Genomic DNA, 26326 nt, shown 5'->3' with positions numbered 1-26326 from the left:
AATGCAACAACTAAGCCAGAAGATAGCTTTGCAAGACCAGAGCTTCCGTAATTACGTTAAAAATGAAACAACACAGAGAACACTAAACGACGCCAGAGACCGCCTCTTTAATGAGCGGAGGTTCGGTACAGAAACCCAAGGGAACAATAGTAGCTGCAACACAGCAACATGGCAGGAGGACAACAACTAGAGATTTGGCAATGGAACTGCAGGGGCTACAGGCGCAAGCAGGGGCTCCTGCAGCAATTCATTAGCACTAGGTTAACCCCACCAGACCTAATCTTATTACAAGAAACAAACTGTACCCCAACCCTAAGAGGCTACTCATGCCAGGAAAAAGGGAAAACAGCAACACTCATTAGCGACAAAATAACAGCAATAAATCATGGGGAAATAGCAGACACACAGCTAGAACACGTGATAACTGAAATAATTCCCAAAAGGAAAAGCAAAGCAAAAAGCACCTTTGTTATAAACATATATAGCCCACCTAAAAACAGGGGAGACTTCATCAAGCTTTTCGCGGAGGCAAAGAAACTTGCAGGGCAGAACACCCTAGTTATAGCAGGAGACTTCAACGCGAAAATCCCGCAATGGGGCAGAAAAAAAGAGGACATAAAAGGGCGGAGCATATGTACAGCAGCAGAAAACACAGGCTGCGAGCTACTTACGGATGAGAGCCAACCCACAAGGCAAGGCAACAGCGTAAGCGTAGACACTTGTCCCGACCTAACCTTTGTCAGAGGAGCTAAACAAGCAGAGTGGGAAAACACACAGGAGAACCTAGGCAGCGACCACTTTATAATCAGAGTGGCCATTGAAGCCGAAAGCATCAGAAGGAAAATAGGCAAGGCAAGACTGACAGACTGGGACGCTTTCCGCACCCACTGCAAAAGCATCAAAGGCGACATCACGTCTTTAGAAGAATGGAGCCAACAACTTAAACAAATAAGAGATACATATACCAAAGAAGTTAACCATACAGAACAGGCACCAGAGGTAGACAAACGACTCCTCGGCCTATGGGAGGCAAGGAAAAGCCTGACCAAACGTCGGAAGAAACAGAAGCTTAACAGGAAACTAAAAAAGAAGATAGCAGAAATCACCCAGCGAGCGGAAGAATACGCAACACAACTGGCTAGACAGGGATGGCAACAATTCAGCACAACACTGAATGGCACCCTAGGCACGGCCAGAACGTGGCAAATACTAAGGAAGCTCATGGACCCATCGAAGAACAAAGCAGAAAGTAACAAATCGATACAAAGACTGATCCACCAATACGAAGGGACGGAGGAGCAGCTAATCCAAGCAGTAAAAGAGAAATGCTACGGAAAAGAACAGGTGAAAGCCTACCAAGGAGAATACCAAGGGAAAGAAAACCAGGACATGGACAAACCGATAACAAGAGAAGAAGTTATTCAAGCCATAAGGGCAACGACAAAGAACACGGCAGCGGGGGCAGACAAGATCCAGAACTCGTTGATAAGAAATCTCAGCGATGAAGCGGTAGAACAGCTCACAAAATACTTAAACAAACTCTGAGAAGAGGGAACGGTTCCAAAAGAGTGGAAACACGCGGAAGTCGTTATGATACCCAAACCAGGCAAAAAACTGCAGATAGAAAATCTCAGACCTATCTCGCTAACATCGTGTCTGGGCAAGCTTTTCGAAAGAATCATCACTAAAAGAATACAAAGACACATAGAAGACGGAGGATGGTACCCCAACACCATGTTCGGCTTCAGGGAACATCTATCGACCCAAGACGTGCTGCTTCAGCTCAAAGAAGAAGTACTAGAAACAATGCCAAGCAAAGGGGAAAACGTAGTCATGGCCGTGGACATCAAAGGGGCCTTCGACAACGTATCCCACGAAGCAATCATGGAAGGCATCAACGCCACCAACTGCGGCAAGAAAACACACGACTACGTGAGAAGCTTCCTCACAAACAACTCCAACGGTGGGTTTGGGAGACCTACGAAGCGAGGTCTTTCAAACACCATGCAGGGGAACTCCACAGGGCTCAGTGATATCACCAGTGCTCTTCAACATATCAATGATCATCCTAGCCAAAGAGCTCAGCCAGATACAAGGAATCAGACACGCAATGTATGCGGATGACATCACCATATGGACCAGCGAAGGCTCGCTAGGAAGCAAAGAAGAAAGTCTACAAGCGGCAGCCACCTGCATTGAAGGATACATGAAGAAGAGGGGACTAAGGTGTTCCACCGAAAAGTCCGAACTTCTCAGAGTAGGAAGGCACCCTACAGAGGCTAACCTCGAGGTGAAACTAGAAGGGCAGAACATACCGGAACAAAGAATGATAAGAATACTCGGTATGTGGCTGCAAGGTAGCAGGAAATGCAGCCACACACTCAGCCTGCTACGCAAAGCGGCGGAGCAAGTAGGCCGAATGATAAATAGAGTAGCCAGCAAAAGGCATGGCATGAAGGAAGAAGACACAATCAGACTGGTGAACAGCCTGATAGTCAGTCGAATAACATACTCACTACCATACCACGTAACCATCAAAGCTGAAAGAGAGCAAGCAGAAGCTATCCTTCGCAAAGCGTACAAGATAGCCTTACATCTACCAAGGAACACGTCCAACGAGAAGCTAATGCAACTAGGGCTAAACAACACTTTTGAAGAGCTGAGTGAATGCCAAATAAAGGCACAACTTCAAAGACTCAGCGACACAAGAACCGGACGAGCACTTCTGACTAGGTTGGGTCGGGAAACGGAGAACCATCACAACAACAGGGCAAACATACCAGACGCACTAAGAAGAAACATAAGCGTACAACCCATCCCCCGCAACATGGACCCAAACCTCCATGCCAGCAGGAGGAGAGCCAGAGCACAATACTATGAAAAAACAATAGGGCACAGGGACAGCACGGTATACACCGACGCTTCCCCGTACTATGGTGAACGAGGACATAAAATGGTGGCGGTAGTCGTCAACCACCAGGGAGAACACATAACGAGCCTCACGGCCAGGGCATCAAATGTAGCAGAGGCGGAGGAGATAGCGATAGCCCTAGCAATGAGGGAGGGGGATAGAAAGGGGAGACCCTTGAATATTTTAACAGACTCACAAGAAGCGTGTCGAAACTACACAAAAGGAAGGGTAGGCAAAACGACACTCAGGATCCTCAGCGAGGGGACACCCTCGGGGAGGAGAGAGAAACATAACATAATTTGGATACCAGGCCACGCGGGGGTCTGGGGCAACGAAAGGGCGGACGAACTAGCTCGAGGGCTTACTATCCGAGCTGGGGGGTCACAAGCCCCGGAGGAGCTCTGGACTAGCCTAGGGGCTGGGTACTCTGAAACACTAAGTTTATACAGGGGGCTAAGATACAAATACCCCCCACCACACAAAGAGCTAAGCAAGGAAGAAGCCGCAAAATGGCGGAAGCTACAGACAGGCTCCTTCCCCAACTTATATATACTAAGCAAGATGTTCCCGACACAATACCGCGCCACATGCCCTTGGTGCGAAGCGAGGCCAACACTATACCACATAACATGGGAATGCGACAGAAACATATCGTTCCACAAACACGACACACCAAGTGCGGAGCAATGGGAGAGCCGGCTCACCAGCTGCGAGCTAGAGGCCCAAAGGGCACTCATAGCACACGCAAGCGAGGTGGCCAGACTCAGTGGAGCCCTGGACTAGGGGACCACCCAAGGCTAAGGAGGCAACCTCAATGCTTGAAGAGAAGACTTGAAGAAGACCTCCACCGCAGGCTAAATCTTATAAATCAATAAAGTTTCTACTCACTCACTCGAACTCGGTATTGTCCATAGGAGACTTCTTACTTCCAGCGCGTTCGTAATGCCTTTTGAGCCGGCCTCTCGTCCTTATGAGCACAGACAACGTAGCCAACGCAAGCAGCAGTTGCCTAACCTAGGTTTATCGAGAGCAGCCACAGCCTGTTCCATACCTCGTCTCCCGTTCGAAGCCCTGGCTGGTCAGGCGCCGCGGATGAAGACGCTCCGGCGGCGACGGGGACGTCACCCTGGGTTGCGTTCCGGGCCACAGGCCGCCAAGATTTCCATCGAAGACGAATCAGCTCACGGATGCTGCGACGACGGGGCATGGGACACCTCTGCGACTTCATGATGCCCCTACCACCCCAGAAAGCTTCTAAGTCGCAGTACGCAGAACCGGTCGTGGGTCCACTGTGTGCAGCGTTCGGCACCTCATTGCCTAGAGCGACGTTGCAGAATCCAATTATCTCAGCGGTGCGCTTGGGCATGCTTCTCGCTGGCTTGCACGAACTCGGTCTGTCTAACAGCTATGAATTGAGGAGAAGTGATAAATATAGTAGTGTTGCCTGATGCCGGCGCCCTCTGTTTTAACGGATGTGAAACCTTCTAAGTAGGTGAAAGATGATGATCTGATAACTCTCATGATGATAAGATCATGGTGAAAACTGAAAGGCATCACCTGATAACTCTACATCTTTATTAATCTTACACACCGGTTGCACACTGTGTACCTGTTTCAGGCAGACCACTGCCAGCAGGAGTGTCGCTAGACGGCGCTACAGAAAGCGCCGCTGGAAAATGGCTAAGCGAAAAAGTTCGATCAAAACAGTTTGAAAGCGCTAGACAGTCTTTCGCGCATCGCCTACCACTGCTATTTATAATTTATGCACATAGGTCATCGCAACGCGTCTAACTTTGGTTTTATGCCCTTGTCGTTCTCACTTTTCTCTCGTTGCAGTTCCAGCCACCCGTTCGCAGAGGAGAAGCCGGAAGGGATAAGCCAGCATACGTGGGCGATAAAACTTTGCTGTAATACTGTGGGGAAATCTTCAGGAGACCAGACTGTAGGCCCAGAGCGCCGATTGCGCCTTCAACGATTTTCAAGTGCAATCAATAATATTGTAATACACCTCAGTGCAGTCACATTTATATCGGCTTCTCTTGCGCGTTTGTGAAGACAGTGATTTAAGCACTACTACAAAGCGTGGCAAAGAGCTCAAACTCAAGTAAAACCGATATTTATCCCAGATTCGCTTCAGGTGTCACAAAAACTGAAGTAGGCGGCGAGAAAGTGGAAAGTTCCTTCGACGTCTGGAACGCCGTTCGAAGTGCCGAACCTGTGCCTCCGTTTCCCACGAGATCGAAATAAGGAAATCGACTTGAAAAATCTCGCCAGACCGTCCATGAAATGGGCTTTTGGAGTCTATGGGATGCTACTAACCTCCAAATAAACTTACTTAGGAGAGACTTGCTGCTGTGTGAACGAACATGCACGGGGTGCATGAGCTATCGTTATCGACGGAGGAAGGCTGTAAATTTTCTAAGTATTGCGCGGCCTGCAAAATATATCGTCTACGTCTAAATTTTGTTGAAAGTATATGCAATAGCTTCAAAGCAAAACTAAATAGTCGCTGATAGAGTAATTGCGCAGGAACCTATGAGGGATGCTTAAAAGAAAAAAAAAGCTCCAGTTCTGCTTCACAAGGGTGAGGGGACGTTCCTGGATAAGACGTTGTAGCTGCATTTTTGTCTGCAAATACTACCTGCTTTCTTGTCGCGCATTCCCGTGATATCATACTCACGAGCACTACTTCCACACTGAACATACGACTACACTCAGTCTACTCTTACGGTAGTCGTGAATCTCAAAAGCTCGGACTTTCTGACCAGTTGAGTGCAGGTGTCGTAGTAGCCATGAACTTGTAACAGCATTTATACTTATCGGCTTCAGAAGCTACAGCGTCAAGACATATTGTACGGTCACGTAAACACAAAGCAGACTTCTACAGGCACACGGATAAAACATCTAGAAAACGCCTTCCCTCTACCAGCACTCACATTTCAGGCTTGTTATTAATTGCAAGAAGCACGGCATGATCTAGCATAAAATATATCATTTTAAGTAGATTTCGCAAGCTGTGATCATTCATGCACTTACCTCCACGGGTCTGCCTGCGCTGGCCGCGGTCTTGGATGCTGTATAAAAGAAAGTATGTTATATAATGAGAGAGCAATATAAAATATTGTATTTTACGCAGAGATTTCGGAAGATATAATATTTCATGCATGTACCGCCAGGTGCCCGCGAAGTGCATGTCGACCCGGATGCCGCAGAATCAAAGAAAGCAGGTTATATATTGAGACTAAGGTGCAAAGAACCCCACTGTGGTAGTACCACTGGATATTAGTGACACGCGTATTATGTAAACTAGTCTTGAATAAAGATTTGTTGCATACTTACAAAACACCTTTTTGGAAGAGACATATACGTTACCAGCAAGGCCCACTATGAACATTATTAGTTGTCAGTGCGCTCTTACTGTAGTGTGGTATTTCATAAGCCCAGACTACTCGCTGAGCAGCTCAGTGCAGACGTCATAGTACCCATGAACTTGTAAAAGCATTTCTATTCATCGGCTTTAGAAGGTACAGCATCAAGTCCTATTATACGGTAACGTCCACACAGATTAGGTGTCACTTGTGTACGAGCATGGATTAAATGATTAGAATACGCCTGCTCTCTGCCAGCGCTCAGATTTTGGGCTCGTTCATAATTGAGTTGAGCATGGCATGATCTAGCACAAACTATTCCACTTTGCGTAGGTTTCGCAAGCTGTGATCGTTCATGCACGTACCGGCACTGGTCTGGGCTGGCCCGGTAGTCGACGTGGCAGCTGAATCAAAGAAACCAGGTTATATAATGAGACTGAGGTGCAAAGAACCCCAATGTGGCGGCTCCACTGGATATTACGAAAAGAGTACTATAAACTAGCCCTGAGTTGAGAATTGTTGCATACTTATACACGAACAAAATTTTAGAAAACACATGAAATATATTACAGGAAACTCCTGCAGCAGCATGGTTTGATGATATGCACATTAGAACACTAAATCTGGCAACAAAAATCCGCTGATTCGACCAGTGCCACGTGCAAGAGGCAATCTGAACCATCCGCAATTTAAAGCATACGAAGTCAAACACGGTCGCATAGTTTACTAAATACCATATGCAACATACGCACTCAGCTGATATGAGCTGTCAAGGCAATGTAAAGAGGCGCTCGTTGAAGTAAGTAGAAGGAAAACAACCACATGACACCGGTGGTATTCGAACCCACGATTTTGGATTTTCGCGTCTTGCGCTCTACCAACTGAGATAAGGCGACGGCTGCCCGAAGAAGTCCTGCTTTCGGGAGTATTTTCGAAGCGAAAAGCTTCACTACAAGGGTTGGAGTCGAGCTTTGCGAATACCGGGCAGGCTGCAAAAGCCATATTCTGCGCATGCGCGAAACGGAGTGATGTCACGCGCAGCGCAGGTGGCCACCGACTCCGTAATAATAAAAAAGAATAAAAATAAGTACCGCACCGAAAATAAAAAAGAAATGAAAGAAATGAAATACCCTAAATAAAAAATAAATAAAAGAAACAGAGCACCAGGAAAAACCCATATCTCGGCGGACACCCGAACCGTCGCGTAAGGGAAGGAAAATGAAAAGAAAATTGGTTTTAAGGGAAGGAAACTAGGCCTGTCTCTCTCATATCTCGGTGGATACCCGAACCGCGCCGTATGGGCCTTAAGGCAAATGAAATCAAATGAAAATTGGCGTTAAGGAAGGGGGATGCCTGTCTCTCATATCTTGGTGTACAACCAAAAGGAATGGACACCACAGTACATGTCTCTAAGCAACCTAAGACAGCACCGTATTCACTACACGCGTCTCCTCCTCCGCCGCCGCACAGGCAGGGTGTGGACGGCCGAACGTCTCCACCGTTATCGTGGTGCTCCCAGCGCATTTTGTGAGAACTGAGACAGCCATGACGTCAATCCCAGCGTAACTGCACCTTTTCGCTTGTACATCCAGGCTTAACCACAGCTAAGCCACTGCTAAAATTTTGTGTAGGGTAACCGAATGATGAGAGTGTTAACCAGCGCCACAAGCGCCAAGGTTTCGTTATACTACATATAAATAGCCCCGAATGCAGGACATTGGACACTTCAGGTAATACCGAGCCCCGCCGCGGTCGCGCAGTGGTTACGGCGCTCGGCTGCTGACCCGAAAGGCAGGGGTTCGGTCCTGGCCGCGGCCGCTGAATTTCGATGGAGGCGATATTCTAGAGGCCCGTGTACTGTGCGATGTCAGTGCACGTTAAAGAACCCTAGGTGGTCGAAATTTACGGAGCTTTTCACTACGGCGTCACTCATAGCCTAAGTCACTTTGGGACGTTACACCCCAATCAACCAACCAGTCCAGCAATCAGGTAAGACCAGAAAGTGCTTGCTAAGGTATATGAGGAGGAAAATTGCGGGGCAATTATTCCTGCTAAAACTTAAGAGACAAGCTTTGCGAAAAAAAAACTATACTTCTAACGACTGAGCAGGGCAGCACAATGGATGTCAGTAATGAAGTGCAGGTCTTGTGCAATCCTACAATGCAGGAGTTGTAGTCGATAATCGTGCGATATTTTTCTGCTAGCCGAAAGCTCAGCTGTCCTCTCTTGACAACGATCTCTCTTAGGATACGACAAGAAAGCAGCTATAGGCACTGAAACATCTTCACTGTAGTAACCTGCAGATTGAACTTCGCGGGAATCGAACAAACAGGCTGTACGCAAGTACGTATCGTACTGAAATAAACAAAAAACAATACAATTGCCAGGAGACATAGCCGTACTGCGTGAACAGCGTGATTACAAAAGAAAGGTGACGTAGCAGGGGTTATAGATGTTTACGATAGCATGTCAGCATACAGCTGTGGATCGGACACGGTCTAACAGAAAATGCCCGTACAGTGGACATTTTATGCATCGAGTTAAATTATGGAGCTAAAATAACACAATAAAAACCCCATATCAAGTTTCTCGAAGGCGATTTGAAAATAGCGCCTGGAACTTGCATGAATTTACCATGCACCTGATTAAGCTCTTTTATGCACTATTCTTTTTAATGAATTTGGAAGTGCACTCTCTATTTCACCGTAATAAAAAACATGGTGTTTTAAATATATGCTGTGAAAAATACAACATTCCATGGGGAGTAATAGATTTGGCATTGTTGATTCAAGGTTTGATTTTAGATTGCATGTAAATTATATTGTGTTTTGCGGCAAATTGGTCTTATCTCTAGACTAACAAAAAAATTTGGACGGCACGAATGTCTACGCAGTCTACACTGTGCCCTTGTGAGACCGCGTCTTGAGTTCGGGTCTGTAGCCTGGAATAGCATTTCTGTCGCTTACTGCACGAAAATTGAAAATGTTCAGCGTAAGTTCATACGCACCTATTATGAGAGATATATTGGTCGCCATAGTTTCTACGACTATGATTCTCTCTTGGCAGACCTCAATATGTGTACCCTTGGCGACAGGCGACGCATACGTGACATGCAGTTGCTGCAAAAAGTCGTGCGTGGTTTCGTTAACTGTAGGAGCTTACTTATGTCACTGAATTTTCGTGTGCCGCATGCAAAAGCAGCAAAATGTTTCGACACATTTTATCCCGATTCGCACGCCACTTGTCCAATGACTCGTTTACAAATCCTCTATAAGAAAACGTTTATTGACACGGACATATTTGCCTAATTGTTGTTTTCATGCCTGATTTTAAATGTTTTTAAGTGGTCATTACAGGGTTAGTTGGAGAGACATGGGACAGGCCTTTGCCCTGCAGTGGGTGTAGTCAGGCTGATGATAAATAGGTAAAAATAAATAAGTGGTCATTCTGATGTATCTGACCTAGTGTGCGCTAGTTTAGGCCACTTGGCTGTTGAGGCACACTCAATTAAACATATCTATCTATCTATCTAGCTATCTAAAGCGCTCATGAAATTCCGTGACAGCGCCCCACAAAGGCCTCATACCACACAGCAGGCAGGCACATGATTGTTCATTAGCACGATGGAAAAGCTACACAACACAATAAACACGGCAGCCATGTTTTTTGAAAATTGTCGCAAAAATGCTTTTTACTCATGAAGGCAAGGCATAAGAATGCCTGCCTACAGTTCAGAATTTTGCAACTGGCATACGAGATTTAAGGCGGAGCCTCAACACTGGCTAACACACCAAACCTGAAACAGCCATAAGGTGCGGTTACATCGGTTACTAGTTCGATAGAATCAGGGATTTATTGATTTTCATATAACACATGGAGGGTAAGTTTGAATGACTGATGCATCAAATTTATTGTGACGACTGCCTTGAGGGTGTAGTATCGAGAGAGTTTCTCTCCAAAGATGGCACGTTTAGAAATACGGTGATCTTAGAAATTATCGCAGTGACATAATATTAACATAAAAAAGCAGGCTACTTTTATCACGAATTGTGAGGTCTTTCAGCCCGTCTAAAGGAGTCGAAAAAGATGGAATCGAACGTCGCCAATGCCAACCTAATTGAAAACATCGGCAGCTAGCAGCTTTTTAATTGCCTCAAATCTACAAGCAAGTCAAAGTGCTATGGTGGAGGCGTAAGCGGATGGGCCAGAATTTTATCTCAATATCAACCTGGTTTATTACACCATCCCGCTGGAAAAAAAAAACTCCTAAATGTGCAGAATAATGTGTCGCCGTACGCAGCTAGTGCAAGGCTTGCTTCAAAATCACGGCTTACAGTGGCTTCTGGTCCAGGCGGGAAAGCGCTACCAGCCGCCGAGTAACTATACTTTGGATGTTTCGCTGTGGGGAACGGAAGCCTCGGAAATGAAAGAATGGGGGAAGAATTGACACAGATGCATTAAACACAGTGGACAATACCTTAAAAAAAAAAAACAGCTCTGATGTAGAAATTGCCGCCATTTTCTTAAAAAGAAAACTGGGACCCAATGTGGCAGCATGTCCTATAATTACTCGCTACCTTATCGCTGTATACAACAAAGCTGAATATTTTCCAGGTAGCGTAACCTGAAGTAATCAGTGGCCAGTATAAACGGGATATTACCGAAGGATTAAACGGTGAAAATTCAGGATTAACGGTCCAAATGGACCGCGTCGCAGCGCGTCTTGTCTAAAACAATGATGTGTGTACAAGAGACGGGAGCAAAGAGCAAAGACCATACATAAGAAAGGTCGTACCCTTTCGAAAAACACTAGATATCAATAGGCACTCATGATTGGTACAGTACCATAATTACTTTTCCGTATACGAGAGAGATGCTCATATTACTTCGTCAGAGCTGCCGCCTATAAGCATGGTGCACACATGCTTTATGATTCACACTGGCGACTTCATATTCTGTCATGCCCAAACTAAGAGAAATTATTCGAATGTGCATCTTCCCGGCTCGGCTCTGCACGCAGAATATTTATACAGCCCTTGAACCAAAACTTAGACAAGAATATTGCAACAAGGCGCCCCCCCAGGAGGCATCGAAAAAGCTTGAGACATCAAAGGCAGCGTAAGTTGGTTTATCATTTAGGCGCCAACAAAGCGGAGATTTGGAGCGGTTCTTACCATCTATAACTTCGTGAGACATCCATCGCAGTGTAAAATAAGCCCGAATTTCTCGTAGAAACGCTCCTTTGGGCTTCGCGAAGCAAAATCCATGGCCCATGTCCTAGATTGGACTACGCCGTTAATCTAATGTTCCAACCACTTGCATCATCATGCAGGATAGCAAAAATTAGGTTAGGTTTCGCATTTTAAAGATACATTTCATTTCGACCCCACGTAAGTCAGAGAGAAAGTAAAAGCATGTGGGGAGCAAGCCAATGATTACAGACATGGCCGGCATGGTCCCGGAACCACCTTTAGACCCCCTCAACTCTCTTGGAAACTTTTGGAAACTTTTTTCCAAAGTGGGACTCTTGGAAACTTTTTTTTTGAAGTTTCCAAGAGTCCCACTTACAACAATGTGCCAATTCGGCGCCCGACAGACTCCCAGTTTCTTTTCCGGGATCAGATCAGCGCGGCTAAAGCTCACCAGGTGTGCCAAACGCATTGGGACGCTTATGCCAATCGTCGCCATCGGGGCCGGTCGGCCAGTGGTGCATGTGCGAGCTGTGCATTATATCGATCCGATCAACGTTTTTAACAGCACAACGCTCAGCGCAAGGGGATGATGCAAATGCCAGGGCCACAGCCTGTAATGATGGCGCTATGCAGAGTCTCAAAGCCTAGAAGCTGAGGTGCTTATTCGGACAACGCCGGACGCAAGGCCCTAGGCTTGCAGTAAAGAACGTGTTACAACGCAGGTTTTCATTGAGTCACCTTGCGTTTAAGAATTTTAGATACTGTCCTCTCCAAAACAGCTATATAACTGCATAGACTGGAGGTGGCTATATGACCGACAGAAGTGTTTGGTTTATGGGGGTATAACGTCCCAAAGCGACTCAGGATATGAGGGTCGCCATAGAGAAGGGCTTTGGAAATTACGGCCACCTGGGGTTCTTTAAAGTGCACTGACATCGCACAGTACACAGGCCTGTAGACTTTCGCCTTCATCGAAATTCGACCGCCGCGGCCGGGATCGAACCAGCGTCTTTCGGGTCACCAGCCGCATGCCTCAAAGACTGAGCCACCGCGGCGGCCCGACAGAAGAGAGTCAAGACACAATACGCCATTGGCGCCAGAAGAGCAGAAAAATACAAAAAGACCACACAGAGGCATCATGCCTTGTATTTGCCATGGGCAAAAAATTTAAGAACTGGTCATATGTTTAGGGGAGTCCCCCAAGGCCAATGAGTAATTACTCCCTTATTACAAAAAAAGAATTTAAGAATTAGCTATGTGGATTGGCAATTGGTGCAGTTAAAAAATTACGGAACGGAACATCTACCCTGATTTGATCAGGTGTCTTTGCGGCTGGAAAGGAAAACCCGCTAACGTAAATCGAGCCGATTACGGAGTGTGAGCTTACGGTATTCATTTCTAAAAGCAATTCTCTCTATCCAGCAGCTAACGGCTGCAGCAGTTTGTTCTTGAAACACTTCTGTTCCCGGCAAATTAAATTTTGCGCACGACTGCGGCGCGGAATGTTGAATCGCGGAGAGATATTTAAAGAATGTCTTGGTGGTGACACTCCTGAAGCGTTACCCAGGAAATTTCTTCTTCTGGTTTCGTATTGATAAAGACGGGACGCCAAAGCGTAGTCCATACAACGTCCGCGACAGCACATTCCAACTCGTTATTGTTTCTCGCCCTTGCATATTTTGCGCCTGTCTAGCATGTCCACGTTTCTGCTCGCACCTGCGGTATCAGAAAGAATGTGTAGAATCCAACGTACTTGTGTCTTTGTCACTCATGTTGAATGAAGTTCAAGTCAGGGTACAGGTCAAAAAAGTCCGTGGTTGTCGAAGCATGGTAAAGCTAAGCCAGGGTACAGTCCAGTCAGGGGTCGTTACAGGGTTGGAGATGCGCGGCGGCCCAGGTATGCTGGAAGGAAAGAAATGAAGGCAAGATAATTAGAACTCAGTCACTCACTCATATCCTTAGATCTTTGGTGCGATCAGTTGAGACAAATCTGTTTTTTGCCATATCACGACATACAACCACCGCCCGCAAGCAAGCCAGCGGCTGCGACGGCTGTGCAGCATGCACCCAGCAGTTTGCGCAAGTGCAGCGCGATTGACGTCGGCCTGATTGGCGGTAACGTACCTCCCTCCACGCCCATCACGTTCCATCTTCCTTTGGAGGGAAGGCAACTGATGTCTTGGACATTTTCCTCATGCTTTCCGTTGTGCTAGCGCTACTTTTCACAATTTAAGCTTGGCCACATCGCCAATAGAAAAATATCGGACTGCGCTGCAGCTTTAAATAGGAAGAACGGTCTGACAGCAGGTAAAGCATTGCGTTTGAAACATTTGACATGGTAAGCTAACTCTACTTAGGGCGCGTGCACTCAGCACTGTCGTAACCTTAACACTTTTTTCGATACGGATGTGAGCGGAAATATTCAAGTAACCTCTATGTCCAATGCTGTGCTTGTAGGGAGCCAAACAGTATCTAAATTTCAGTTTTTACTGCTCAGGAAAAGGGCTTTCTCTTAAATAGAATCAAGCCCAAGCCTGATGCGTATTTCTGTGTTGGGAGAGAACGAAGGGTTCTCGTTCAAGAAAGCAGCCTGAACGCACTTATACTGCGGCCGTTCTTGGCTTTGCTGACTGGCGCGTCAACTGTACTGGTACAGTAATATAAAATCTTGAAAAAAATCAACTTTTCGCACCTGTTCAATATGGCTTGATGGAAAAATTGCAGGCAATGTCTAGAAACGTCGCCATAGAAAAGTAGCCCACTCGCATTGCTCTTTTCCCGTATGTTAACGTTCTCTGTACAGTGTAAGATGATACACTGCTAAATGCATTGCGCAAAACGAAACGGTCAATGACTGCCTGTTAAAACTTCTAAACGGAAACATTACGAAGTGCACGTTGTAAATCTCTTTGGAATTCCGCAGTTTGGTTCTTGCAATTTTTCGTTTGTTTCTTGCGGTATGCGATTTTTAACGTTAAGTGATGGAAAGGTGCAGCGGTGACGTAGAGGCAGAGGCAAGAGCACTCTGTTTCGAATCTCGGTGCCATGCGATTCTCCACACGGGTTTAACAAAAACTCCGCTTGTTGTACGACTTACATAAACAGGCCTGGGGCACGGCCTGATCTCAGTGTCCAGAACCGACAAAGCACCCTCTCGGACCGTCACAACAACGCACCAGGATTTGCCCACCTCGGTGTGGTACTTAGCTACAACCTCCTGCATTAGCAAACCAATTAACCCTCGGCCGTCAGACCCCAACGGCTGAGGACTAACTGACAAAGGCAGCGGACAGAACTGCGTCATAGCGGAAGGTGGTAAGAAACCGGCCTCCGGACATGCCGCCGTTGCAAACAATCTGGTAACGTATACCACTGGTACTTTATCCTGTGAGGCGAGCCTACCGGTGCCGTTAAAGGAATTAGCGGGTATAAAATAGGTTGTCGTAGGGTTATTTTAATACTATAGGCTACGTTCACAATGTTTTAGAGGGCAGAGCCCGAATAGGGCGCGGAAAACCCAATCCGGCTTTCTGTACATCGAATGTTGCGAAAACCAAGGGGACCTCACGATGGCTGGAATGCTTGGATATTCAGGAAAGGAAGAGCTTTATTATAAAAATTGTTAGAATAAATTGTTCCAGAAGTGGGTTTAGGACCCAGGACGGTGCATACAGATCAGCCTCGCAATGCTGGTCACTACATTAGAGTAGTACGCCATGGCCGCCCGCAACACCCCACGTGCTAACCGAAAATCTATCGCCGCCGGCGCGGTGGCTGAGTGGTGGTGGTGCTCGGCTGCTGGCCCGAAAGACGCGGCTTTGATCCCGGCCGCGGAGGTCGAATTTTGATGGAGGCGTGATGGGCTCTGGAATTTTGGACCACCTAGGGTTCTTTAACATGCGCTGTCGTTAGGGGGGCACCTTTATTATTATATTACTATTATTATATTTGTTGTTAGGGGGCATCTTTATACAAGTATTTACTCAATCGAGTTGCGAACAATGAAAGTACACTAGTTCTCGGCCAGATCAGTGGAGTTGTTTTGCAGTAGGGTCTCTCTTCTGAAAAGCAATACCGCTCTGCAGGTCCGCGCTATTCTGCCACGCTGAATAACGCGCGAGTTGTATACTGCACAAGTTCTGTAGTCCTTGCCTCCGGCAGATAAAAGTGACTAGCTCTGAGCTGTGCGCTTGCCGCATCTCACGCTAGTAGTAAACCTCTAGAGAAAGGTAGCGAACAGGTACATGAAGTCCCGCGGTCGGAAAGTGTAAGCCTGAGTTCCGAAATCGACCATGCCCAATGCTTTCCATGCCTTCACCAGATTCAAATTCTAATTCTTTCATGATTCGGACCAGCGGCCACTACCTGACCTTAGTACGTGTGCACCCTTACCACCTCCAGCACCTTGATACCAATTGCGAATTGCTGTTCCCTTGATGCGTGATGGGATGGTTGGGCATATCAAAAATTTCTCATTGCCAGCTCTTAGGCGTCTTACGCATAAGTTCTTCGGGAGGGACGTGACAAGAGAGATGCGTAACTCGACCAGCCGCAACAGCCAGAGGCGAAACATCCGTTCACTGCAACATGTCAGCACACGTCAAAGGTTGTTCTTTAATGGTGTCAAAGCCTCAGGTATGAATCCAGAGCCTTGCATACGGCGTCCCTCACCGCCCATATGTTGGTTCGGAACACAAACCACCCAGTTTTGCAATTTATACAGGTTGCTTTAGTTTTCAACCTATGTTGTTTTATTCTCTGCGCGCTATTAGCAAGATTGATTACCTTCTTGCTGCTGACACTATGCTGGTGACACTGTGTGAAGTATGCGGAAACAAAGTCACCGCGGAGCAACGACAGCAGGCTACTTTAGATGAAAAGGATACCTTTCCCCTTAACAGAATGATGAAATACCGTTATTAGAGTAACCCTCATTTGTGAGGAATTTGTGTTTGAGTACTCTGCGATGTCAGTGCACGTTAAAGAACCCCAGGTGGTCGGAATTTCTGGAGCCCTTCACAACGGCGTCCCTCATAGCCTGAGTCGCTCTGGGATGCTACACCCCCATAAACCATTAACCGGTTTGTATAGTGGCAGGTCGCTTAGTCCTCATTCCTGTTTTAGCCAACTAGCGAACAAAGCAAATATTTTTCAAAGCGCCATTGCCACATCCTGTGCAATTTCATTGACCACGTTTCTCCACGGTACCAATGTCGCTTTTTTTTTCTCGAAATAATATACTATATTCGCGGACTTTGGGTATGAAACACTATCGCACAGCGTTCCGGCGAATAAAACCGCACACCTCCGAACAATGAGGATGCTTGTTGGACTCTGGTCGCAAAGTTTGCAATTGTGGCGCACTCAATAACTATCCACTACGTCACTTTGCTTTTAGATCAGAGCCAGAGGCAACATGCGTTTGCTACCAAGCAGTAGGGCTCTTACTACTTTTGCTCCTAATAAAACACCTTCGCGATCGGCCATTGTTAGCACCTAGGAAACTTAAGAGATCAATCAAATGGCTTCCCTTGCGAGCGTGCATATTTCGAAAACCACATTAAACTTCAAAACTAAAAGACGATAACTTTGAAGAACGTCTAAAACAGGTTCGTAAAATTACTTTTCTCAGCAATGATTGTCAACGCGAGCACAGTAAAATTAGGCACCATGGATGACAACGCCACGCACTCCCGCCTGTGTCTGAGCAAATTTTGCTCTTCAGTCCTGTGTGCAGCAGTCAAAGAAGTAGATTTTAGCTCCACGCAGTCCCATTACCAGGCAGGGCAGAAGAGTTTACGTACCAATCTGGGAGGTCAGTCGCACGGAGGTCGACGCCTTTGCTGCAAGGAAAGAAATTTTTTGCATAAGGCTCCATTTTATGCCGAATTTAACACTGACAATTCCAGATACAATTTCGATTATTATTAGGCGAAAATAAGAACTAGCAATACGTCTAGCAATACCAAAGGTGTGGGAGAGAAAAGTGCTGTGGCAGCGGGCGGGACCAGACTCAAGATTTTCTTAGCGCAGATCAGCGAATGCTTGGGATGTGGCTTCAGAAGCAGGTGCGCAATAACTCTTCGCCCAGGCAAAGAAAGCCTGGAGAAATGGTTTGCACAAACCGGGATGCATTTTGTTGCTCCTGGTTCACAAACTTGTAGCCAAGACACTGAACTCTTGCTGGCCACGGATATGCAATACGAGAGGTTGCTATCATTGGCTAGGCTGGATATTGCCACGTATCATTGTAGTTTTTGTTCGTTCACGCTCAAGGCTGCAGGAAAGGGTTGTTATCACTTTTGTTCGTGACGCGAGAAGCGACCAGACTAATCTGGATTGATCGCAGCCATGAAAGGCTGCATCTAGGATTTTCCAGTTTACTGTAGTTGATCTTGTCCTGTTATCTGGAAGTTTCCTTGCCGGCTTTAAATCGAGTGATGCCGCGAGCGGCGTACTTTCGTAGTTCGACGATTGACGAGCACGCTTGTTGCTTACGCCGCCACCGAGTGAGTCAGTTCTTTTGCGGGCGCAAGTCAGCCCAAATAAAGAGATTCGTTTGCAAGTATTTCTGGTGTCTTCCTGACCGCTGGACTGCCGTCACTACAACGTGACAATATGCAGAGCGTATCCACCCGCAGGATGAGAGGAGTCTGGCTTCGATCCACGCGGCGTGATACTAACAGAAACGTGAACGTCCTTCGGCGCTCAGCCTCTCTTTAGTATGTAGTATACCTGCCAGGTTCGGATATGCGCTCCAGAATATCCTTACCGAATTAGCACACCTGACATTTCTCCATTAAGGCGAGAGCCTTTAATGCCTCATCGTTGTAAGCAGGAGTTGTCGACAGAAATGTCAAGCTTTTCAATTGGTCGAAATGGTCGTCACGTCACAGTGAGCGAATTTCAAACGGGCCAATTGTACTTTGGCTAGTAACCATGCAACCAATTAAAGGGATGGTTTAGTGATGCTCTAAGTAAGTGGGACTGAGATTAGTTAATTTGCTAATTAACCAATTACCCTAATTAACATTTCAAGGGAGATCATATAAATAAATAAAAGGGAGTATGAAATGGGTCGAGTTGGGGAATCGAACCAGGGTCGCTGGAGTGCGAGACCAGCACTCTAACCACTCCGCCATGCCAGCTCGATGGTTTGGAATGAACAAACGCGCGTCTAGTTGATACGGTGTCTTCGTTCACTCCCATCTTCCTCCCTTCCCGTTACGGCGAGGTTCAGGTGTGCACAGATATGCGAGACAGGCACATTTCCTTTCCTCAAAAACCAATTAACCGACGAGCAAGGCGTACAGCTGAACGGGCGATGACGTTCGGTACGCTTCCTGGCAGCGTTGCAAGACGCTGTCGCGTACCACACTTAGAGGCGAAGCTTCACATCCTAACCACACATCAGTGAAACACAAGCAGCTACACTGCACTTAAGGGCTTCACCTCACCGCACTCTAGGTCAACAAAGTGCCCCTGAATATTTTGAAATAGGTCTGCGTATGTACTGTCTATGTACGGCAGTAAGCAACTGACTTTACTTTGCTTGCCATAGGTGTCCCATATCCTAAGGCACAAGCGTATTATACGCGTTTATGTCATAAAGAGAAACATGTGGTGTGAGACGCATGCCTTTATAGGGATCTGATTATTTTCTAATTCACTGATCACGCTCTTGTGAGCTGAGCATTATTTCACGATATTAAATGGCAGAGTTAGCTTCCTGACAACACAGTAGGCTCCCTAATGTTCGTCCAACTTGACAAGCAACGCTAGAGAGCGTAAACAATCCCCATACGCTGCTAAAGAAAGAATTTTGCACTTGACAGCAGCCGTCAGGATATCCCGGCGAAGTTTTATATGCTCCTCGGGAGTATCATTAGCGGTTTATTCTATTCCTGCAAACTGGAACATTTAAGGCAGCTCTAACGAGATGTATTATGTGGCGGTAGATTCAATACCTATCATTTATTCACAGAGGGTTATTGCCTTAGAGGTTTTCTTATTGTGCTAATTCTGTGCTGAGCCCACCGGGTTGGCTCAGTGGTTACGGCGCTCGCTGCTGACCCGGAAGAAGCGGGTTCGATCCCGGCCGCAGTGGCCGAATTTCGATGGCGGCGAAATTCTAGAGGCCAGTGTACTGTGTGATGTCAGTGCACGTCAAAGAACCCCAGGTGGTCGAAATTTCTGGAGCCCTTCAATAGGGCGTCCCTCATAGCTTTTGTGGCATTGCGACGGTCAAACTGAATAATCCAAAGCTAATTCAGTTAGCCGTCTACCAACGCAATAGATACATCCTGCTTGCCACCGTAGCATCGAAAATAGCGTCTAATGGAACTGGATATTAAACATACTTTCCTAAAGTTGGCTGCATGATCATATCATTATCATCATCATCGTCATCATCCTGACTACGCTCACGGCAGCGCAAAGGCGTTTCCCATGTATCTCCAGTTAACCCCGTCCTTTGCCAGCTGCGGCCACCGTATCCCTACAAGCTGCTTTATCACATCCACCCGCCCGTCTCATGGAATCCATTCCGTTGCCGTTAAGGTCCAGCGGTTATCTTGACTTCGCATTAAATGCCCTGCCCAAGCTCAATTCTTACTGTAAATTTTGGACAAGGACTTCAATAACCTGCGTTTGTTCCCTGACTCGCTCTGCCCGCTTCCTGTCTCTAATCGTTACACCCAACATTTTTCTTAGCTGGCTGCGTTGTGCTCACTTTAAGCTGAACCCTTTTCGTTAGCCTGTGCGTTTGTGACCAATAGGTGAGTACTGGCAAAAGGCAAGTGTAGTAAACTTTTTCTTGAAGGTAATTAGTAAAATGTCATTGTGATCTGAGAGAACCTGCCATATGCGCTAAACGCCTTTCTTATTTTTCTAGTTCTCTGCCTCATGATCTGGGTCATCGGCTACTAAGTGACGCAAGTAGGAGTTCTCCCTTACCACTTCCAAGCAACTTGCTACTTATTGTGAACTGCTGTTTCTTTGCTTGCCGTGATGTGATGGTTGAGCTTACCGAAAATTGCTAAACGCCGGCTAATTAGCCTCTTACGCATAAGCTGTTCGGGAGGGTTATGACGAAAAAAATACGTAGCTCTACCCGCTGCAACCGGCAAAGGCGAAGGAAACATCCGTGCACTGCAAGATGTCAGCGCCCATCACAGGTTGATCTGTAGTGGTGTCAAAGCCTCAGGTACGAGTCCAGAGCCCTGTGTACGGCGTCTCTCACCGCTCATAGGTTGCTTCGTAACATAAACCACTCAGCTGTGCAATTTATACCGCTTGCTTTAGTTTTAAACCTGTTTTTTTGTATTCTTTGAGCGCTATTAGCAAGATTGATTACCTTCTTGAATGGCATCATAGTGAAGCTGCTGACAGTATCTGAAGTATGCGGAAACGATCACAACGAACCAACGGCAGCTGGCTACTTTTGGTGAAAAGCTAGAGCGGTTAATTTCTGCTTAACTGTATGATGGAATACCAAAATTAGGTTAATTCTCATATGTGCGGAATTTGTGTTCCTTTACGCTGCGATCTCAGTCCACGTTAAAGAACTCCAGGTGGAAAAATTTTCAGAGCCCTAGCTCTGCCATAGCCTGAATCGCTTTGGGATGCTAAACCCCATAAGCCATAAATGGTTCTCTATTGTCACAGGTCGCTGAGTCCTCATACCTATCATAGCGCAGTGGCAAAGCGATTAAATAAGGCGCACCTACAGAGGCAAGTGCCTGCTTCAATCACAGCCATCGATGGGGCTTGTGAAACCCAGGTTGCCCCTTCCGAGCAACACCTTCTTTTCCAGTCAGTAACTTAACCGCCTCCGGTCATGATAGGCGGCTTGCACACAATCCTGTAAGGAGATTGTAATGGTGCCACAAGGTCACGTGAAATAGGTGGCCCATCTACCACCTATCTGTCCCTTCTATGTTGCTTATCGGGAGATTTTTGTTGATTGGTCGCTGACATTCATCTGCCCTGACGTCATCGCGGTTTTTTCTGCGGCGGGAGGCCCTTAACGCTATGGCAATTGATTCGGCAGGGATTCGTAGATATCATTACGATTAGGAAACTTGGCAACATATGCTGGTTATATGTACACTAGTTTCATGCAGCGTGTCATCTAAAGAACCTACGTAGGACATCTAAGAGCTATGAATTGAGGAGAACAGGTAAAAATAGTAGTGTTGCGTGACGCCCGTGCCCTCTGTTTTAACCGATGTGAAACATTTTAAGTAGGTGAAAGATCATGATATGATAACTCTTATGATGATAAGATCATGGTGATAACTGAAAGGCATCATCTTACATCTTTATTAATCTTACACAGCGGTTGCACACTGTGTACCTGTTTCAGGCAGACCACTGCTAGCAGGAGTGTCGCTAGACGGCGCTACAGAAGGCGCCGCTGGTAAAAGGCTAAGCGAAAAAGTTCGATCAAAACAGTTTGAAAGCCCTAGACAGTCTTTCGCGCAGCGCTTACCACTGCTATTTATAATTTATGCACATAGGTCATCGCCACCCGCTTCACTTTGGTTTTATGCCCTTGTCGTTCTCACTTTTCTCTCGTTGCAGTTCCACGCACCCGTTCGCAGAGGAGAAGCCGGAAGGGATAAGCCAGCATACGTGGTCAATAAAACTTTCCTGTAATCTTGTGAGGAAATCTTCAGGAAACTACACTGTAGGCCCAGAGCGCCGATTGCGCCTTGAACGATTTTCAAGTGCAATGAATAATATGGTAATAGTCCTCTGTGCAGTCTCATTTATGTCAGCTTCTCTTGCGCGTTTGTGAAGACAGTGATTTAAGCACTACTACAAAGCGTGACCAAGAGGTCAAATTCAAGTAAAACCGATATTTATCCCAGATTCGCTTCAGGTGTCACAAAAACTGAAGTAAGCGGCGAGAAAGTGGAAAGTTCCTTCGACGTCTCGAACGCTGTTCGAAGTGGCGAAACTTTGCCTCCGTTTCCCACGAGAACGAAATAAGGAAATCGACGAGAAAAATCTCGCCAGACCGTCCAAGAAATGGGCTGTTGGAGTCTATGGGATGCAACTAACCTCCAAATAAGCTTACTTAGGAGAGAGTAGCTGCTGTGTGAACGAACATGCACGGGGTGCATGAGCTATCGTTATTGACGGAGGTAGGCTGTAATTGTTCCAAGTATTGCGCGGCCTGCAAAATATATCGTCTACGTCTAAATATTGTTGAAAGTATATGCAATAGCTTCAAAGCAAAACTAAACATTCGGTGATGCAGTAATTGCGCAGGAACCTATGAGGGATGCTTAAAAGAAAAAAAAGCTCCAGTTGTGCTTCACAAGTGTGAGGGGACGTTCCTGGATAAGACGTTGTAGCTGCATTTTTGACTGCAAATACTACCTGCTTTCTTGTCGCGCATTCCCGTGATATCATACTCGCGAGCACTACTTCCACACTGAAACATACGACTACACTCAGTCTACTCTTACGGTAGTCGTGAATCTCTAAGCTCGGACTTTGTGACCAGTTGAGTGCAGGTGCCGTAGTAGCCATGAACTTGTAACAGCATTTATATTTATCGGCTTCAGAAGCTACAGCGTCAAGGCATATTGCACGGTCACATCAAAGACAAAACACACTTCTACAGGCGCACGGATAAAACATTTAGAATACGCCTTCCCTCTGCCAGCACTCACATTTCAGGCTTGTTATTAATTGCAAGAAGGACGGCATGATCTAGCATAAAATATTGCATTTTAAGTAGATTTCGCAAGCTGTGATCGTTCATGCACGTACCTGCGGAGGTCTGTCCTACGCTGGCCGCGGGCTTCGATGCTGTATAAAAGAAAGTATATTGTAAAATGAGAGCAATGTAAAATATTGCATTTTACGCAGAGCTTTCGGAAGATATAATAGTTCATGCATGTACCGCCAGGTGCCCGCGAAGTGCATGTCGATCCGGATGCCGCAGAATCAAAGAAAGCAGGTTATATAATGAGACTGAGGTGCAAAGAACCCCTCTGTGGTAGTACGACTGGATATTAGTGACACGCGTATTATGTAAACTAGTCTTGAACAAAGATTTGTTGCATACTTACAAAACACCATTTTGGAAGAGACATGTACGTTATCAGCAAGGCCCACTATGAACATTATTAGTTGTCAGTGCGCTCTTACTGTAGTGTGGAATTTCATAAGCCCAGACTACTCGCTGAGCAGCCCAGTGCAGACGTCATAGTACGAGGGGGTACCCAAAAGAAACCGGACTAAATTTTTTGGTCGGCAAAGCTTCTGTGATACCGCGTTTTGCCACTAGGAGCGCATAGAACGAACATTCCAGAGTCAGTAAGCCAAGTGCCGTCGTTGAAGGAGGTCAGACTAGTTTAGGCCGAGTTTTAGAGTGACAACTGTTTTGTGTGAATGTCGTTTTTGCAATGGCTGATTTTCGTGAAGAGCGTGCGCCGGTGAAATTCTGATTTTTGCTCGGAAAAAAGTTGAATGGAAACTCTTGAAATATTAAGAAAGACATACAAGGACGATGCTATGGGGACAACTCAAGTGTTCCTGAATCGAATTCTGAATCAAAGCAACAATCATGCCAATGGAAAACTTCAAATTCACCTCGCCTCAGAAAGCTCGTCAGGTGAAACCAAACCTCAAAACAATGCTGATTTGTTTTTTTAGACGTGAGAGGAGTCGTCTATTGAGAATTTGCTCCGCAGGGTCAGACAGTTAGCCAGGCTTTCTACTGCGATGTTTTGAAAAGATTGGGCAACAGTGTGCGGTGGACGCGGCCAGATTTGTGGCGGTCGGGTGACTGGTTTTTCCATCATGGCAATACCCCTGCTCACACATCCCTGTCTCTACGACAATTTTGAACCAAAAATGGCATGACCCCTATTCCTCAACCCTCATACTCTCCCGACCTTGCCCCCTGCTACTTTCTTTGTTTCCTAGAATGAAAAAATAGGTGAACGGAAAGCGTTTCGCTGATGTTGCTGAGGTGAAGAAAAAAACGATGGAGGCACTGTGAAGCATAACAAAAGATGAATTTAAACAATGTTTTGAAGAATGGAATGAAAGATTCGACAAGCGTATCATTGCAAGTGGGGAATACTTTGAAGGAGATTGAAGGTCTGTGCTTAAAATGTGAACAAATAAGTTCAAACAAAAATAAGTCCGGTTTCTTTTGGGTAGCCCCTCGTACCCATGAACTTGTAAAAGCATTTCTACTTATCGGCTTTAGAATCTACAGCATCAAGTCCTATTGTACTGTCACGTCCACACAGCTTAGTTGTCACTTGTGTAGGAGCATGGATTAAATGATTAGAACACGCTTGCCAGCGCTCACATTTCGGGCTCGTTGATAATTGCGTTGAGTACGGCACGATCTTTCACAAACTTCTGGATTTTACGCAGATTTCGCAAGCTATAATTGTTCATGCACTTACCGGCAGGCGTCTGGGCCAGGCCGGCCGCGGTCTTGGAAGCTGAATAAAAGGAAGTAGGTTATGTAATCACACTGACGTGCAAAGAACCCAAGTGTTTCAGTGCCACTGGATATCAGTGGCAAGAGTACTATAAACTAGTCCTGAGTTGAGAATTGTTGCATACTCATACAAGGCCTAAATACTAGAAAACATGTGAAGTATATTAAAGGGAAATCCCACAGCAACATGATTTGATGATATGCGCAATAATAAGCAGACTAAATATGGGAACAAAAATACGCTGGTTCGACCAGTGCCGCGGACATAAGGCAAGCAGAACCATCTACAATTTAAAGCATAAGATTAAAGTATAAACGGTCGCATAATTTACGAAATACCCTCCCTATGCTCACGGAGCTGATATGAGCTGACAACGCGACGGAAAGAGGCGCTCGTTGACATACGTTTACCGAAACTAACGAGCATAGGGGATGTATTAACTGTGTGGTTTTCATCTATTTATGAATAATAAAAACACAAGGAAAACAATTACATGCCACCGGTGGTATTCGAACCGACGATCTACGAATTTTGTGTCCGGTGCTCTACCAACTGAGCTAAGGCGACGGCTGCCCGAACGCCTGCTTTCGGGGGTATTTTTGTAGCGAAAAGCTTGACTACGAGGGTCGGAGCCGAGCTTCCCGTATGCTGGGTATGCTGCAAGAGCCATATTCTGCGCATGCGCGAAACTGAGTGAAGTCACGCGCAGCGCAAGTGGCCTTGCACTCCGTAATAAAAAAAAAGAATAGAAATAAGCGAAGAAACGAAAATAAAAAAGAAATGAAAGAAATAAAATATCACATAAAAATCAATAAACGACAAACAGTGCGCCAGGAAACTCTCATATCTCGGTGGACACAAAATTGGTTTTAAGGAAACGAAGCCTGTCTCTCTAATATCTCGGTGGATACCCGAGCTGCGCAGTTAGGACGTTAAGGAAAACGAAATTAAACGGAAATTGGTTTTAAGGAAAGGAAATGCCTGTCTCTCGGATCTTGGAGTACACGCGAAAGGAAAGGACACCAGAGCAACGTTCTCTAAGCAACCTTCTAAGACAGCACCGTATTCACTACACGCGCGTCTCCTCCTCCGCCTCCGTACATGCAGTGCGTGGACGGCGGAACGCCTCCACCGTTGTCGTGGTGCTCCCAGTGCATTGTGCGCGAGCTGCGACAGCCATGACGTCAAACCAAGCTTAACTGAACCTTTTCGCTTGTATATCCAGGCTTAACCACAGCTAAGCCACTGCCAAAATTTTCTGTAGTGTAACCGAACCCTGAGAGTGTTAACCAGCGCCACCAGCGCCAAGGTTTGGTTATACTACATATCATCATCATGATCATCATCATCAGCCTCACTACGCCCACTGCAGGGCAA

At 46.2% G+C, this 26326-nt stretch overlaps 1 long non-coding RNA gene across 5 annotated transcripts in view; it reads right to left on the bottom strand.

Moving 5' to 3' along the window:
* The window catches only part of LOC149336373 (uncharacterized), a 103951-nt gene that overhangs the window by 70458 nt on the left and 7167 nt on the right, over positions 1-26326 (bottom strand). For 2 of the 5 annotated variants that reach the window (XR_016284259.1, XR_016284258.1), the window contains exons 1-3: positions 6645-6735; positions 5948-5985; positions 3963-4146 (exon numbers count right to left, since the gene is read on the bottom strand). This is a non-coding gene — a long non-coding RNA (uncharacterized LOC149336373). Of the gene's footprint in view, positions 1-3962; positions 4147-5947; positions 5986-6644; positions 6736-24910; positions 24950-26326 lie in introns of those variants that run through there. The other 3 variants (XR_016284260.1, XR_016284262.1, XR_016284261.1) reach the window with 3 other exon arrangements.

Source organism: Amblyomma mixtum, chromosome 7 (assembly GCF_055824585.1).
Source record: "Amblyomma mixtum isolate Tamu chromosome 7, ASM5582458v1, whole genome shotgun sequence".
Classification (NCBI taxonomy): Eukaryota; Metazoa; Arthropoda; class Arachnida; order Ixodida; family Ixodidae; genus Amblyomma; species Amblyomma mixtum.
This window is presented reverse-complemented; position numbering and strand designations above follow the sequence as displayed.